General features: G+C 45.8%; 1 protein-coding gene across 1 annotated transcript in view; it reads left to right on the top strand.

The window, feature by feature from the left end:
* The window catches only part of FANCD2 (FA complementation group D2), a 909,275-nt gene that overhangs the window by 681,935 nt on the left and 210,666 nt on the right, over window positions 1-16,674 (top strand). The gene's annotated exons all lie outside the window — the stretch shown is intronic.

Here is a 16,674-nt window from a genome sequence, read left to right as displayed (position 1 = left end):
AGAGGCTTGAGGATCTCAGCAGACATGTAGGCACATACGGAGTCACCAGTTCTTGTATGTATAAGGGAGCTAGGCCATGTTTGGCCTTGAACATATAGCACTATGCCTTAAATTCAATGCGCTTCGAGATCTTAAGCCAGGGCAGTTCCTGATGCAGAGGAGGGACTGAGGCATGCCTCGGTAGCTGCAAGAGTAACCAGGGAGCTGCATTCTGAATAATCTGTAGGTGTCGAATCGAGGTCTTATCAGCGCCCATATGCAGCACATTGTCATAATCCAGTCTGGATATGACCAGAGCCTGAATGACCTTTCTCTGGGAATTAACCAGAGGATCTTTTTCAGCCACTTGAGGACTGGAAAACAGGCAGTAGTGACCTTACACACCTGTGGCTGCAAGGAAAGTTTATCATCAATAATAAAACCAAGAATCTTGAACTTAGCAGATGGGGTGGGTAGAGGCACAAGGGAGTCTGGCCAGTGGCTCGGTCCCCAGAGATCAGGGTTGTTACCCAGGACCAAGACCTAGTTTTTATCGCCTTTGAGCCTCAGTGCAATTTTGTTCATCCATAAGGAGATATTCCTCAGGCCCAAGTGAAGCAACAAGGGGTCACGATATTGGGCGGCTGATAACGAAAAGATGATCTGAGTGTCATCAGCAAATTAAAAGAGGGTAAGCCCACACTTCTCTATTATATCTGCTAAATGACGAACATAGATGTTAAAGTGCAAGGGGCTCAAAATGGATCACTGAGGTATGCCAGAGGCCAGGGTAGTGTCTTAGATCTTGCGTTGGCTGAAGAAACCTGGAACGTGCAGTCCTTTAAAAAGGAGATTGCCCACTTAAAGGCCAAGCCTTCTATACCCAGAGACTCGAGTCTGCCAGTCAGGATAGAATGAGACACTGTGTCAAACGCAGCGCTCAAGTCAAGCAGAATGAGAGCAGCTGTGCCTCTGGAGTCCGTAGTCAACCTTTGGTATCGCTCCTTCTGGTAGATACTATATCTAACTGCAGATTCCTCCCTGATCTTCTCCATTCTGTGAACTGGGCTCTTTCTCACCTAAAACGTTATAGAGATCTGCACACTGGTCAAAGTCTTTTTCCTGTTGTGCTCTGCGTCGGGGACACGGACAGCCTAAAGAGCAAGTGAAGTCAGTTGCTCGCAAGTGGCACCTATATGCGATTCTGCGTCTCACTTCCAGAGTAGATTGATGTCAGTGTAGTGCTGCACGATGCCACCTACCGGCAAGAAGAAGTACTGCATCAAAAGATTCCAGATCTTGTGTTATGCCTGGGGAATATTCAAAAGGTGAGGACTCTACAGTTAGATTAAGTATCTACCAGAAACAGCGTTACCATAAGTACGTAACTTGTTCTTACAGTCCTGATGTTCCTACACCTGCTAGGTCTGCTGGCTTCCCACTTCCTCCTGATCACTTATACTTGCTAGCACTTAAAGACTCTAAATTGGTGCCTCCAGAAGCAGTGGTTCCAGTGATGGAGAGATCTGGGGGACACCATTGTGGTCTCGTAGGACACTGTGACGGACGTAACTTAGTGATAGGTAGGTTCGGTTGCACTACGACGCCATGCTTGGTTGCAAGATGGCGTCTTCCTGGAGAATATCTGGGAACACCTTGTTGACCTGCCCTTGGTTGGGGTCCTTTTGTTTGATACTCACGCCGATTCGGCAGTTCAGTGCCTCCTTGCGAGCTTTCGCCCTCCCCCATAGGTCTGCACTTAGCAAGTCTCAGGTTGTTATATCCTGGGGTGTTTACCCTTTCATTTAGCGTCCACCAGTTGGACAATGCGTTTTTGGGCTGGCAGTAAGCCTACTGTGGCGGTGTGCCACAGGTTGTTGTGTTCTGTCCTCTGACTGTGGTTTACCCTAAGAGGGGTTCCCCTGTTTTTCTTGGGGGCATGATATACTCCAGATGGGGCTACCTGTATGCTATTGTGTAGCTCCGCTCTTCGCCAGGCAGGCATTGGGGTCCATTTGGGCTCTCTACGTCTACTGCTAATATCTTACGGTTGGACGGTTTTCAGTGTTGTGCCTTCTGGCGCTGCCTCCTACACCCATCCACACACACTAACCTCAGACCTTGCTGGGGATGGGAACTAGAGGCACAGGGCTAGGGGCTAGCCAGCCTCCAATCTGATATGTATACACAAAAATGGGCTGCCCCTAGAGTGGGTTCCTACAGTTTCATACAGAGTTATATTGAGATGCAGCACTAGTGGGGGCATCTCATAAAAAGTTTCGCTCTGGCCTCACACACACCTCCCGGTGTCATGCTTCATCATCGGCTGTCCTCGCCCTCTAAAAACTTCATTTGACAGAGGGCGGGCATACACCTGGAGACAGGGATGCACTTCTAAAGCTAAGTGGTAGCCGTGTGAAAGTGAAAGGTGATCTAAAAACCATTACATTTGTTGTTAGACTGTGTTTATTAAAGTAGCAAATGTATTGTATTAAAATAGGTGAACTGTTATCTGGGACGTTATTCTCCCTTCACCGTGTTAAGTGTGGTCAACATGGTTCTGCATTCGTGTCCCCGAAGGGTACGTCGCATTCGTCAGGACCAAAGGGTTTTTAACTATGGGCGCTGCCTTATCGCATCAAATGCAAGAAGGACCTGCCACTCAAGAGACGGGAGCTGTGGGGGTCAAGTTACCCGTTTGGTTTAGTACCAATGTAAGTGATTCTGTAGGAAAAAAAGACATACAAACCAAATGTGTAAGTATATTTACAAGTGGCAAACTTTGCCATCCAAGCCAAGTCACACCTATTGCGAGCGTGGTGTGGTCTTTATGAGACACGTGGCAAGTATACGTGTCCTCATACAACCAATAAAATGATGGCAATCCATTTCTTACCCTAAGATACTATCCTATATACTCCATGGGAGGGTGGTAGGGCCTGCATGTGACTTTCTGTAAAGGAGAGGTACAGATGGTAAGGGTCTTTTTGTGTATCCACAAGGCTGTGACACAAATGACTAACATGCAGAATTATGCAATGAAATGTTGTATGGCCAGGGTGGGTAAGACACACACAACCTTTCAGCAGAAGGGGTAACAAAACGTTCACCTTCACAACCATACGTGACACTCATCCTCTTAATGTCTGAATTCAGCACTCCCAGCCGTTGTCTCTAGAGGCGTTCTCTCGGTCTCCCCATTGGTGGAGAATGGTGACAAACCGGAGGGTTTAAGTACTCTGGTCAAGTGGTTAATTGATTGTCAAATACGTGCTAATTGGAAGTGCGTGGAGTACATCCTGTGTCCCGATCGGGACGGGTCTGGACGCCTGGTGTGGGGCGTGTCTGACTGTGCCTGCTCTTATTGGGTGAAGTAAAGTTTTCTCCGCCCGGTAGCTAGTGCTCCCAAGGTGTGCACGCGCTACTAACTATAAAGCGCACTTTAACCGTTCGTCACGACCACAGGATTTGACACGTGGCTGCACATGCGCGGGGATCAGATGTTCCTGCTCTGTGCTTGCACGCTAGTCTCTACGCGTCCGCGTCACTTCCTGCTAGCATAACTCATCCATGCAGGATATGCGCTCTAGTCAATATCCAGGCTACGCGCAAGTGCGTCAATCTCTCTATGGTTGAAGTCACATTAAAAAATTGAATGATCGCTATCATGTTCCACTAACTGTGCGGTGGATTATTACTCTGTTTTGTTGGTGTTTTAGTCGTGGAGTATACCAATCGGTCTCTTCCTTGACAGTTATTGGTTATAAAGCAGTGGGACTGGGTGCACTGCTCTCTAGTTTTAGTTTCATGTCCCGAGTATGAGCCAATGTCCTTTATCTGCGTGGTTACGCAGTGAGACATCTCACCCAATCATAGTATGTTGGGCATCACCCAGAGTGTTTAGATAATGCAATGGTAGCTGCTATCTACCCCATGGTAATACCTAAACCTATATTTGCGTGGACTGCCCACGTTTGGCCTTTTTCCTTCAATCTCATGGTCGTGGAGCCCCTTCTGCAATGGTGCAAATCTGTATGAGTCAATGATGGGTCTGTACACTGGGTGAGGCCTGGTCACCTTGCCAGCTGTAACCATGGTATTTCATCATTAAGGCCTTGCTCCCATGTATGTAACCTGTACACCCACCGTTGTTCCCGTATGTGTAGCTGTCTGCCAATGTCGGTTTTTTGTTTTTTCCACTACTTCCAGGATGACCCAACGTAGGTCGGAATCACTATGTTTTTTTTCTGTGAAGTGTTTCGTCGGTTTTGTGTGGGGTGCAAATCTGTATGAGTCAATGATGGGTCTGTACACTGGGTGAGGCCTGGTCACCTTGCCAGCTGTAACCATGGTATTTCATCATTACGGCCTTGCTCCCATGTATGTAACCTGTACACCCACCGTTGTTCCCGGATGTGTAGCTGTCTGCCAATGTCGGTTTTTTGTTTTTTCACTACTTCCAGTATGACCCAACATAGGTCGGAATCACAATGTTTTTTTTCTGTGAAGTGTTTCGTCAGTTTTGTGTTTGTTTTTCTGCACCGGATGGTGCTACGGTGTTCGCTGATCCTTGTTTTCACCTTCCTTGTCGTCATCCCGACATATTTCAAATTGCATGGACAGGTCAGTAGATAGACTACATTTTCCGTATTACAATTACTGAAGTCTTTCAGTCTCCAAGGGCTGTCCATGCCGATGTCAACTACCTTAGTAGGGGTAGCCTAGTGGCAGCACACGCAGTTGCCAAACGGATAGTGGCCTGTTGGTTTCGGTTGGCTCCAAAGGGTCATCTGGTTCTCATTATCATCATTGGGGATCTTCGAGTGTACCAAGTCATCCCTCAAGCTTCTACTCCGTTTGAACACGAAGAGTGGGGGTTCCCACTTCCGATTCACGCTGTTCAAGATTGCCAATTTCTTCTTAATAATGTTCTGCACTCTATTTGAAACAGGAGTGTACGTGGTTACGCATACCAAATGGTCTGTTTGTTCTTTCGGGCCGTGTATGAGGCCAGTCCGAAACTTTTTATGAAATGCCCCCACTGGTGCTGCAGGTCAATATAACTGTAGGAACCCACGCTAGGGGCAGCAAATGTTTGTGTATACGCTACCTCCTTCACGTCACAGGTCTCGCCTTGCTTGAGTGTCTCAATCTCCTCGTCTAGAGGTTTTTCCCTTGTACTAACTCCGTCAGTGTATTTCAACACGTCTCAACATGAGGCTGCCTCCTGCCACGGGTGCATTAGGTGGGTTCCTCCAATAGCACCCGCAACTGTGTGGTTTCGGGGCTTGCCCCCTTTTGATATATTTATATACCCACAGGTTGACCGTTGGTATCACTTTTTACACACCTCTATCTCTCTTCGCTTCTGCGAGGTCTGGTCCTATATACCCGTTTTCGGGGAGCAGTTGGGTGCTTTGTACTCAAGCTTGCCATCGTTCTGCACGGCAGTGTTTTTCATAGCACGGTTATAGTGCACTTTGGTGCCTTTTCCTCCATCCTTAGCAATGGGGGCTCCTGGGGTTCCTATGGTTCCTTTCCCTGGGGTGGACCTCCGCTTCTGGATGCTCTTTACTTGGGGGTCTTGTCTGTCCCGTTCGTGTACTGCACATTCCCTCTCTTTTGTGGGGGTGCATTTCCCCTCCGGATCAGAGGTGGTGGTCTGGAGATCTGCTGTTGTTCTCAACAGCTATGCTTGTTCTTCTTCACGGTTCCTATAGGCACTTCGGTGCCTCGGATGTGTCCTTTTCCTTTGGGTGTCACCCTAATTGGTGTCCGGTGTGCCTGTGGGACAGCTCCGCTGATGAAAGTCGTCCAAGGTGTTGCGCCCTGTGTCTCTGTCTTCCATGGGTGCGCTCTCCCCTTGGCCTTCAAACTGCCTTGTTGGGCTGTCCCGTACTCATCTTAGCTACGCCACCTTGTTGTCTCCGTAGTTGTCTGCTATATGCATGTTCTTGTTGTGGTCCGCCTCGGTGTGCTTCAGCGTGGTGCTGTCTGCCCCTGTCGCCTTAGTGTGACTAAGTGTGCACTTGGCGTGTCTTATGTTACCGCCTGTACTTCTGAGACGTTGCTCAGTTCCTGCCTCTTGCCCTTTGCTTCCTAGATGCTGCCTGTCCGGCCTCCCTTGCGAGGGCTCGCCTGGTAGGCACTGGTTACATCCCTCCATATTGTCCCCTAGCTTTCGTTTGTGTCAACTTAATGCACCATTGAGCTTTGGGAGTAGTTCCTCGTTATGAACTTTCTCTTCAGTTCTGGGATATGGCTTAGTGCTGTTTCTACATCTCATTCACACACGGGTATGATCTCGTGCCATTCTGGCAGTCTTGTGATACCTTAACTCCCGTTGTCTTTTGCTCTTGAGCTGCTTGGGTTGCTGACTGGCTGCACCGCCACAGCTTTCCCCATAGTCATCACTTTGTGGCCGGCTCAGTGCTATTGGGCATTTTTTGATTGTCTGTCGCAGACCCACCTCCCCCTTGGGGTATGGCTGGGGAATCTATTCTAAGTTAAGGAATCTGCGGCTAGACGTCTCTATCAGATGTTCGAGTTACTTAACTTAGGTAACGATGTATCTGGTAGAGACGTTGTCTAGCCTCAGATTCCTTAACGCCCACCCATCCTCCCCGTTCTACGAGGACCTTGCCAGGTGGCCTTCTCCACGTTGCCTCCTTTCAGTTGGCACTGGTCTTCATCCAGGGTGCTCAAATTAGTGCAACCCTTTTAAGAATTGCCATAGGCAGCGCCTCCCTCCAGGTGTCTTCTCTTCCTATAGAGCGGTGCTTTTGCTTCATCTTCACCTGTAGATTCTTCTTGTACTGCCTTCTCGCAGTAGATTTTTGTTCTTCCTGTGCTCTGCCCTTGTTGGTCGGCACAGTTCTACGTTGTAATAACAGTCTACCTTTTGTCTGTCAAGATATTTTTTCCTTGTTACTCAGCCTCTGAGGAGGGTCCACACTTCGCGGGGTTGTTTCTCAGAGCGATAATCTGCCTTTGCTTCTTGGTTTGTGAGTAGACAGTGTCTGATGCTGTCCTTTATGATGGTGTTATCCACTATCCGATTTCTTTGTTTTACGGATGTTTTCCTCCTTCGCACACTGTTCCCATACTTTCACAGTTTTGTTGGTGGCTCCGCGTTGTGCCGCGGAAAAGTTTCTCCAAAGAAAACTGACGTGTGGCGCCGTCCCCCAGCTCTCAGAGGTGCTGCTGCAAAGATTTTCCGGATCCAGTCTGACGCCTGGGGATAATTCAAAGTTAAGGAATCTGCGGCTAGACAACGTCTCTACCAGACACATTGTTACCGAAGGTAATTAACTCATACTTCTGAGAAAACCTTTGGGCGCCAACACCATCACATAAATCTGCTGGAGCTCTCTTCCATTCAGCTAACTTTCAGACCTGCCTTCCATTAAGAGTAGATCATTCCATGTTCTGACGGGCAACACAACTGGCCTGTGGAACTGCAACAAACATGGACATGTGGGGTGTTGAGCCCTCTGTATGTGGGGTATGTTGTTGCAGTGGCTGGTAGCTGGTAGCCTGTTGTGATCCAGAGTTTCCCTCCATGCACCTCTAAAAGATATGATCTGCCTTTAGTAGGACCGCAGCCACCTGTATGCCTTTCTACCTTTTACCTCTCATCCTGCAGGTGCTAAAAAGGTCAAGCTGGACCCAGTACAGAACGTTTTGATAGCCCCAAACATTCTCAGAGGGTGTGGTGCTTCTATCTCCTGATTCAAAGCATATGTTCTCCACTGCAACTGCTTCTATGGTGGACTGTTGTACAAAAAGAGTCCCTTTGGTTGATTACAGCTCCACCACAAAGTCTACATATTTGATTGGTTAGGCTAACTTTGTCACCTTGTGTGAAGGCAAGCAATTCAACAGCCAACAGAAAAAACTTTCTGATGTCCCTTTTGCACGGTCTTAGGAATGGAAATGCTTTGTTGTGAGCATAGTAAAGTTGTGTATCTGTCCTTTCAGCCTTTTATCATTTGCCTGATAAGCCCTCATTTTTCAAAACACCGGCTGTGCTGTATTTTTTTAAAAGGTCTTTCACACATTTCACCTGGTCCCTTCCTTGTGCTGCAGCGGGACCTTAATTTGGTTCTAACCTTGATGTGTCCTGCCTTTCAGCCTCTCCACAGCAGTACTCTGAGGCTCTTTATCCTGAAAACTGGATCTCTAATTGCCAATGCTTCCGGACATTGTGTTAGTGAATGCAGACCTGGTCAGTTCTGTTTCTGTAAACTTCCCTTTTCCCTAACAAGATGCTACTTAGAACCACTGTATCCTTTTTTATGAAAGTGGTTACACCTTTCCATTTGATTCAGTCTATCCCTCTCTCTACGTTCTTGTGTTCTTTTCTCCACTAAATCTATCTAAAGAAGAGGTAGGACTACAGCCGTTAGACTCATGACGTGCCGTTTATTTGTATATTGATGGGACTAAGGAGTATTTTGTTGACGTTGAATTGTTTGTTGGGTTCGGCAATGTGAAGAAAAAAAAGACATTCGAGGAACTGACCTTATCAAAAGGGATTGTCCTTTGCATCAAACTCCACAAACCTCCAAGGATTGGACCCAACCACCTCTGCTGCATACTCCTCATCACCCGCTCCGCACGCAAACACACCATCGAGCTCTGGGATCTGCTCAACACCTCCGCCCCAGACGTGGCCTTCCTGACCGAGACCTGGTGGAATGACTTCTCGGCGCCCGACATCGCCATAGCCATCCCGGACGGCTACAAAATCACCCACATCGATCGCGCCATAGCCATCCCGGACGGCTACAAGAGCACCCACAGGGATCGCGCCAATGGAATCGGAGGAGGAATAGCCATCGTCCACAAGTCTACCCTCGAGGTCGCCACCCATGCAGACGACACCCTCAACACCGCCGAACACCTGCACTTCCAGGTCCACACTGACCCCAACACCGCCCTCAGAGGAACACTCATCTACAGACCCCCCGGACCCCGAGCTCAGTTCAGCAACTCCATCGCCGACCTCGCCAGCCCCCACGCACTCGCCTCCACAGACTACATCCTCCTCGGGGACTTGAACTTCCACCTCGAGCACAACAACGACGCTGACAACCCCGCCACCCTGATCGACAACCTCGGCCTCAGACAACTCGTCACCACACCCACCCACGCCGCCGGCCACACGCTGGACCCCGTCTTCTCCACAGGCACCTACGTCGCCTTCGACCACACCACCGAACTCTACTGGACCAACCACCTCTGCATCCATTTCACCTTCAAGAAACCAACCACGCACCACCGCACCCAACAGCTACCTCGCCGCTGCTGAAGCAAAGTCACCGAAGACCAGCTGATCACCACCCTTGCCCAGAACCCACCCACCGACCCCACCAACCCAGACACCGCAGCCCGCAACCTCAGACAGTGGATCGATGACTGCGCCAACATCCTCGCCCCGCTCAAGAAACCCTCCAACAGCCACGCCAGCAAGAGAGCCACCTGGTTCACCGACGAGCTTCAGAACTCCAAACGCGCATGCCGGACACTGGAGAAGATATGGCTCCACGAACGCACACCGGACAACCACGCAGCCCACTAGGCTACCACCCGCAGACATCACTACCTATTCAGATTAGCCAAGAGATCCTCCTTCAAAGACCGCCTGGATAGCAACGCACACAACGGCAAAAAGCTCTTCAGCATCGTAAAGGAACTCTCCAACCCCAGTGCCAATGCAAACGACATACCGCCCTCACAAGAACTGTGCGACTCACTAGCCATCTTTTTCCAGCGCAAGATCGCTGACATCCATGACAGCTTCAACACCACGACCGCCCCGACTACGCCAGACTCCACCTCCCCTGTGAACACCACCAGCGCCAACCGCCTGACCTCCTAGTCCAACGTCAATGACGACGAGACACGCAAGGTCATGAACTTCATCCACTCAGGATCTCCATCAGACCCGTGCCCACACCACGTATTCAACAAAGCAGACACAGCCATTGCACCCCAACTACGGAAGGTCATCAACATCTCCTTCGAAACAGCGACAATCCTGGAAAGCTGGAAGCACGCCAAAATCAACGCCCTCCTCAAGAAACCCAAGGCGGACCCCAAGGACCTCAAGAACTTCCGGCCCATCTCCCTGCTCCCGGCGAAGGTCATCGAGAAAATCGTCAACATGCAACTGGCCCACCACCTGGAAGACAACAACATCTTGGACCCGTCCCAGTCCGGGTTCAGACGAAACCACAGCACCGAGACAGCCCTCATCGCCGCCACAGACGACATCAGGCGCCAACTAGACAACGGCAAAACATCAGCCCTCATCCTCCTGGACCTGTCAGCCGCCTTCGGCATGGTCTGCCAACGCACTCTAAAGACACGCCTCCTAGAAGCCGGAATCCAAGAGAAGGCCCTTGACTGGACCACGTCCTTCCTCTCCAGCAGAACCCAGAGCGTCCGCCTGCCGCCCTTCCGATCCGAAGCCACCGACATCATCTGCGGCGTCCCCCAGGGCTCACCCCTCAGCCCGACGCTGTTCAACGTCTACATGGCCCCCCTCGCACAAGTGGCCCACCATCACGACCTCAACATCATTTCCTACGCCGACGACACCCAACTCATTCTCTCCCTCACCAAGGACCCACACACCGCCAAAACCAACCTCCACGAGGGAATTAAGGCCGTCGCCGACTGGATAAGGAGCAGCCGTCTGACACTAAACTAAGACAAGATGGAGGTCCTCATCCTCGGACCCACCCTCTCGGCCTGGGACAACTCCTGGTGGCTGACCACTCTGGGAACAGCACCGACAACTACCGACCATGCACGCAACCTAGGATTCATCCTCGACTCCTCCCTTTCCATGTCTAAACAGGTCAACGCCATCTCCTCCTCCTGCTACAACACCCTCCGCATGCTCCGCAGGATCTACAAGTGGATCCCGACCGAAACAAGAAGAGCGGTTACACAGGCCCTCGTCATCAGCAGACTGGACAACGGCAACACACTCTACGCAGGAATCCCAGCCAAACACCTACGATGACTACAACACATGCAAAACGCCTCCGCCCGACTGATCGTCAACGTACCCCGCTGCAGCCACATCACCCCCCACCTGAGAGTCCTCCACTGGCTCCCCGTCGACAAGATGATCACCTTCAAGCTACTCACCAACGCACATAAAGCACTCCACAACACCGGACCAGCCTACCTGAACTGCAGGCTCAGCTTCTACACCCCCACCCGCCAGCTCCGCTCTGCCAGCCTCGCCGCTGTCCCCTGCATCCAACGAACAACCTCCTGCAGCAGATCCTTCTCCTACCTCGCCGCCAAGACCTGGAACACCCTCCCTACCCACCTACGGCAGACCCAAGACCTACTCGCCTTCAGAAGACTCCTCAAGACCTGGCTCTTCGAGCAGTAGTGGCACCCCCCCCCCCCCTCTCCTCAGCGCCTTGAGACCCTCGCGGGTAAGTAGAGCGCTTTACAAGTACTCTGATTGATTGATTGTAATGCTTTTGCCAAGAAGGATGCTCCTGAACACCTTGAACTCCTCAAATCCTCCTTCTTGGACAGTCTACTGCTTTGGTACGGATTCACAATGTGTGGTATCTGTGGTTAAAAGTGTCCAACTTACAAATGAATTAATTATCTTTTTTAAGGCTCTTTCTTGGATCTTCTCTTATTTAACCGTAGGCTGTCCACTATCCTTCGCCTCCATGTTCTGTATGGAATAGACTCCAAATTCGTTTTTGCACACTGCCGACACAAGCTTCAGCTTGTCTTATCAGATGCATTCTGGATCTAAGAATGTATGAAAAATAGGAGACAAGCTGTATGTACGTCCCAAGGCTCAACAACAAAAGGTGTCGCTATTTTATTCAGGAAGGGCCTGGGCATACTAATTCGTCAGAAAGCAGATAAATATGGTAGATGGGCAATATCAGAGTTCAAAATCAATAACATATTGTGGACTGTTTGTGCTGTCTATGCTCCAAATGTGGATGATCCAGCTATCCTGGACCTTCTAAATTTGGAACTAGCCAATTGGTCTTCATCATTAATACTCTGTGGTGACTTTAATATTCATCTAGATTCTAATAAGGATATTTGTGATGCATCTTGCTATCAGGGGGTTAAAAAGAAGTCATTTATGTCTTTACGGTCATTGGTTTTGGACCATGGTTTAGCTGATGTAGTCTATGAAAAAACCCCATCATCTCCCGTGTTTACATTCTTTTCCCATTCACATAAAAAGTTTGTACGTTTGGATTATTTTCTCCTTAGAAAATCGTTTATTCATGATACAAATTTTGAGTTATTTCCACGCATAATTTCTGACCATAACCCAATACTGATTGAAATTAAAACTGATAATTCAATTATTCAACCGAAGTTTTGGACTTTTGATCGTAAATTATTATTTGATCCAGAATACTTAGACATGATGGCTATATGGATGAAAGAATTCTTTGATTTTAATAGAGGAACTGCTTCTGTGCAAATTGTCTGGGATACGTTCAAATCAGGGATAAGGGGAGAGACGCTCTCTTATACTATTAAAAAACAGAAAATTATGCGTGAAAAGAATGAAAAAGCACTTGAGAAAGTATTATTTTGGGAAAAGGAACTAATAACAGCAATCGTATGCCAACAACCAATATCGGATATAGAATCGAGTCTAGCGATCAGTAAAGCTATCTGTTATGAATTCTTTGCAGATAAATCAGCACAACAGATGGCAAGTTATAAGACCCATATTTATGAAATAGGCGAAAATACATGGAAAATTTTGGCAAAAAGAACTAGACAAAAAGAAGTTTACAACACCATTAATATAATTCAAGATGAATCTGGACAAATGCATAATAAACAAGAGGAAATTCTGGAAGTTTTTCGTAAATTTTATCTTAAACTTTATACACAAGAAAATGACCACTATTTGTCGGATGTATGTTTGAACTTTGCCATGGAAAATCTTCTACCATCCCTCTCTTACGATCAAAAGCTGGCGTTGGATGTTGCGATTACTTGGGAAGAAATTGAAAATGCACTAAATTCATTAACAACAGGCAAAGCAACTGGTTCGGACCTTATCCCACTAGAATTTTATAAGTCTTTTAGAAGTTATATAAAGCGCGATATGCTTATAACATTTCTAGAGGCCCAAAAAGGTGTACCACCAGAATCTTGGGCTACATCAGTAATCATGACGTTTCTAAAAAAAGATAAAGATCCAGTTAATCCAGCTTCTTATAGTCCAATATCCTTAATCAACGCCGACAGTAAAATATATTCGAAAATACACACAAGACTATCAAAGATAATACCGCTAATTGTTTCTCGTTGGCAACATGGATTTATTCCTAATAGAGATACGGCTGACCATATACGTAGAATCTTAGCTATGATGGATTGGGCAGAGGCCTCTAACACACCAATAGGGATTACCCTGTTAGATGCTGAAAAATCGTTTGATAGAGTGGCATGGCCCTATCTCTGGGACTTGCTATCCATGAAAGGTTTCGGATCAGAAATAATAAATGCATTTAAGGCATTATATAAAAATCCAGTATCAGCAATAAAAATAGGCACTACAAAGTCTGCATTATTCCCTATTCAGCGAGGAACACGCCAGGGATGCCCATCTTCTCCTCTTCTTTTTGCCATATACATAGATATCTTTCTTAATCAGCTAAATAGGGACGAGAATATAGTACCGGTACAGCTAGGAGGCACTGAATATAGAGCTCTCGCCTATGCAGACGACTTGGTAGTGGTTACTAAAGATATTGAAAGAACCTTTTTGAGGATCGAAGAATTGGCGGAGACATTTGGATCTTTTTCTGGATATAAATTAAATTTATCCAAAACTCAAGTTCTTTTTATAGGTCCAAATCCACCGCCAATTAGAAATATCGTTTCTGAGGCAGTCTATTTAGGAATTAAATTGACTACACCTATTTCAAAAATTCCTAGTCTAAATTATACCCCGATTCTTAAAAAGGCGAAGTTAACCCTGGAAAGAATAAATCATCTACATCTGTCTCTTCATGGTAGAAATAATGTCTTAAAGATGCTTATATTGCCGAAATTTATTTATTTATTTAGAACAATCCCTCTAGAATTTCCTTTAAGCTTTTTTCAAGAAATTGAAAGAAGCGCAGTTAGATTTCTGTGGGGCTATAGAGGCATTAGGAGAGCATATAAGAAGATGATTATACCGAAAGATAGAGGGGGTTGGGCTGCACCACATTTTCTATTCTACTATCTAGCAGCGGTACTTCAATACATGTCTCCGTTGATTGTCGGTATTAAAATCCCCACTTCTTTGGCACTATACCCAAATATATTTGAACTTGTATTAGGTACTGAAGCTAATCATCATTTGCTAAAAATAATAGAACCAAGCTACTATAAAAAAACAAAATGTAAGATTCTAACAGCAGCTTATAAAGCTTGGCGAATTATTAAAAAAGTGGTTGGTATCAGAAAAGTCACAAGATACACTCCATTGAATTCAATCCATTGCTTCCCTTCAATATTTAGAGACCAAGTGATGAAAAAATGGAATACTAAGGGGATTTTTTTTCTCTCTGACTTATACACAAATAATTATGATTCGTTACTTTCTTTTGGTGAACTTCAAAATAATTTCAAAATTCCTTCCCATGATTATTTTAACCACTTGGATGCTAAGCATCTGGTACCACTTCAATGTAATTTCCATTGAAATCAATGGAAACTCCATGACGAGTTACCCTTGTCATTAGCACTGAAGGGGCTAAATATTTACAGATTCATAGTTTTTTACACTTACCCTCTAATGTAGCAAGGCAGGATTTAAAGCCAATTTTGCTTATAGATAGTATAACCAATAAAAGAAAAATAGGCTATTATTATAATATCTTAATGACTTACCTTCCGGATGACTTTAATAATCTGTGTGATAAATGGGAAGAGAAATTAGGAACAAAGGATTTATGTTTAAAAGATTCGATTAAAATGGTTACCTCTATCTTATTTTCTGGGCGCACCCGCACTCAACATTATATGATTCTGTGTGATCTTTATTATACACCTGCTAAGGTTTTGAAATGGGGGTCTATTGCGGGAATTAATTGTAATCGGTGTAATATGAGAGGGGCTGACACAATACATATGTTTTACTCCTGTGCAAAGCTTGCAAGGTTAATCTCTGATATTCAAAACTTTATCAAACATTTTCTGTAAAACTATTGCTATATCACCTGAATTATTACTATTTGGTGTCTCCAAAGACTCAATGGACCTAGAACAAACTAACTTATTATTTATCATGATGTCTGAACTGCGCGCATGCATCACGCAGGACTGGATCAGCCCAGAACCGCCGTCGTTCTCCACGTGGAGGGGTCGTTTCTTAGCCAGATACAAACTTGAACTGGCAATTTATGCAACCAAGGGAAGAAAAAGGAAACTACTTGGCATAAAAATTTGGACACCAATTCAAAAGTGGATTGATGGAGTAATGACTTAAGAAGATCTATTTTCTTCCATTTTCTATTTTTTGCATCCTGCATTTCTTTTGAATATATATATTTTTTTTACAGAATGTATATGTATATTTTGAATAAGGGAAGGATATGTTATAATCTGTATAAACTTGCGACTCAAATCTCAATAAAAAAAAAAAAAATAGGAGACAACTGATGGCAGCTCAAAGAGGTGACACCTATATGGTGCCTTGTGTCGTCCTGTCCGGATGCAGGACAGAGTAATGATGAAAGCTGAAGGCACCACTTGGCAGTGTGCAACAGCTTTGCTGAAGCTTTCTGGGTCCAGTCTTGCACATGGGGATATCCACAAAGTGATGAATCTGCAGTTAAATAGAATAGTCACTAGAAAGAGCATTACTTTTTCTTCTTAGGTGTTTTAACGTTGAACATTCAGTTATATCACTATTCTTGAAGGAGTAATTACTTTAGTTCTACAGCGACATAGCTGCCTAAAGATCCTGAAAGAATATCTGGCTCTGAGTAGATAGATGGTTACAAATATAGGAGTGATACTAGAGTATCCTACTTTTCCCTAATAGTTGTCCTTTACATATTCGCATTTAAGGAAAACATCTAATGGAATCTGGAAAATGTAAAATAATGTATATTGCAGCATAAGCTTTTTATTTAGTACTTTTATATAGGATGAAAATGTGGGGTTTAATAAGAAGAACCACATATGAAAGGTATTTCTTTGTTAGCCAAAATCTTTACTACTGATCTTTATGAGGTGTTAGCATATTCCCATGTTATAGTTGTGCTGAGTAAGAGTACCTATATAAAATACCATCAAAATCATTCAGAGTGGGCCGCAACTTAACCTCTGTCCTCTGTCTATTTTGATGTTTTTGGTATCCGGAAAAGTGAGTAGAAACACGCTTGTATCGCTTCTTGATTTATCCAGTTTCTTCCATAGCTGTAAATAATACTTAATGCAGTACAGTTGTATACATAAGTGTACGTCTTCTGTTTGGAGCATTGAATTTAGTGACCTTAGACCACAAATATGTACCCTTTGCTGAAACATTACATGCTTTCTGTTGGGACTCCTCAACACTGAATCCATCTCATCTAAAAGTGAGATTAACATAATATGTCGTTTTGATGATGATTTTGTTGCTTAAATAAGGGTAACTTACTACGAGAGGCTCATTTTATGGCACCC

This window comes from Lissotriton helveticus, chromosome 9 (genome assembly GCF_964261635.1).
Source record: "Lissotriton helveticus chromosome 9, aLisHel1.1, whole genome shotgun sequence".
Lineage (NCBI taxonomy): Eukaryota > Metazoa > Chordata > Amphibia > Caudata > Salamandridae > Lissotriton > Lissotriton helveticus.
The sequence above is the reverse complement of the archived record's forward strand: the minus strand, read 5'-3'. Positions and strand labels throughout refer to the sequence as shown.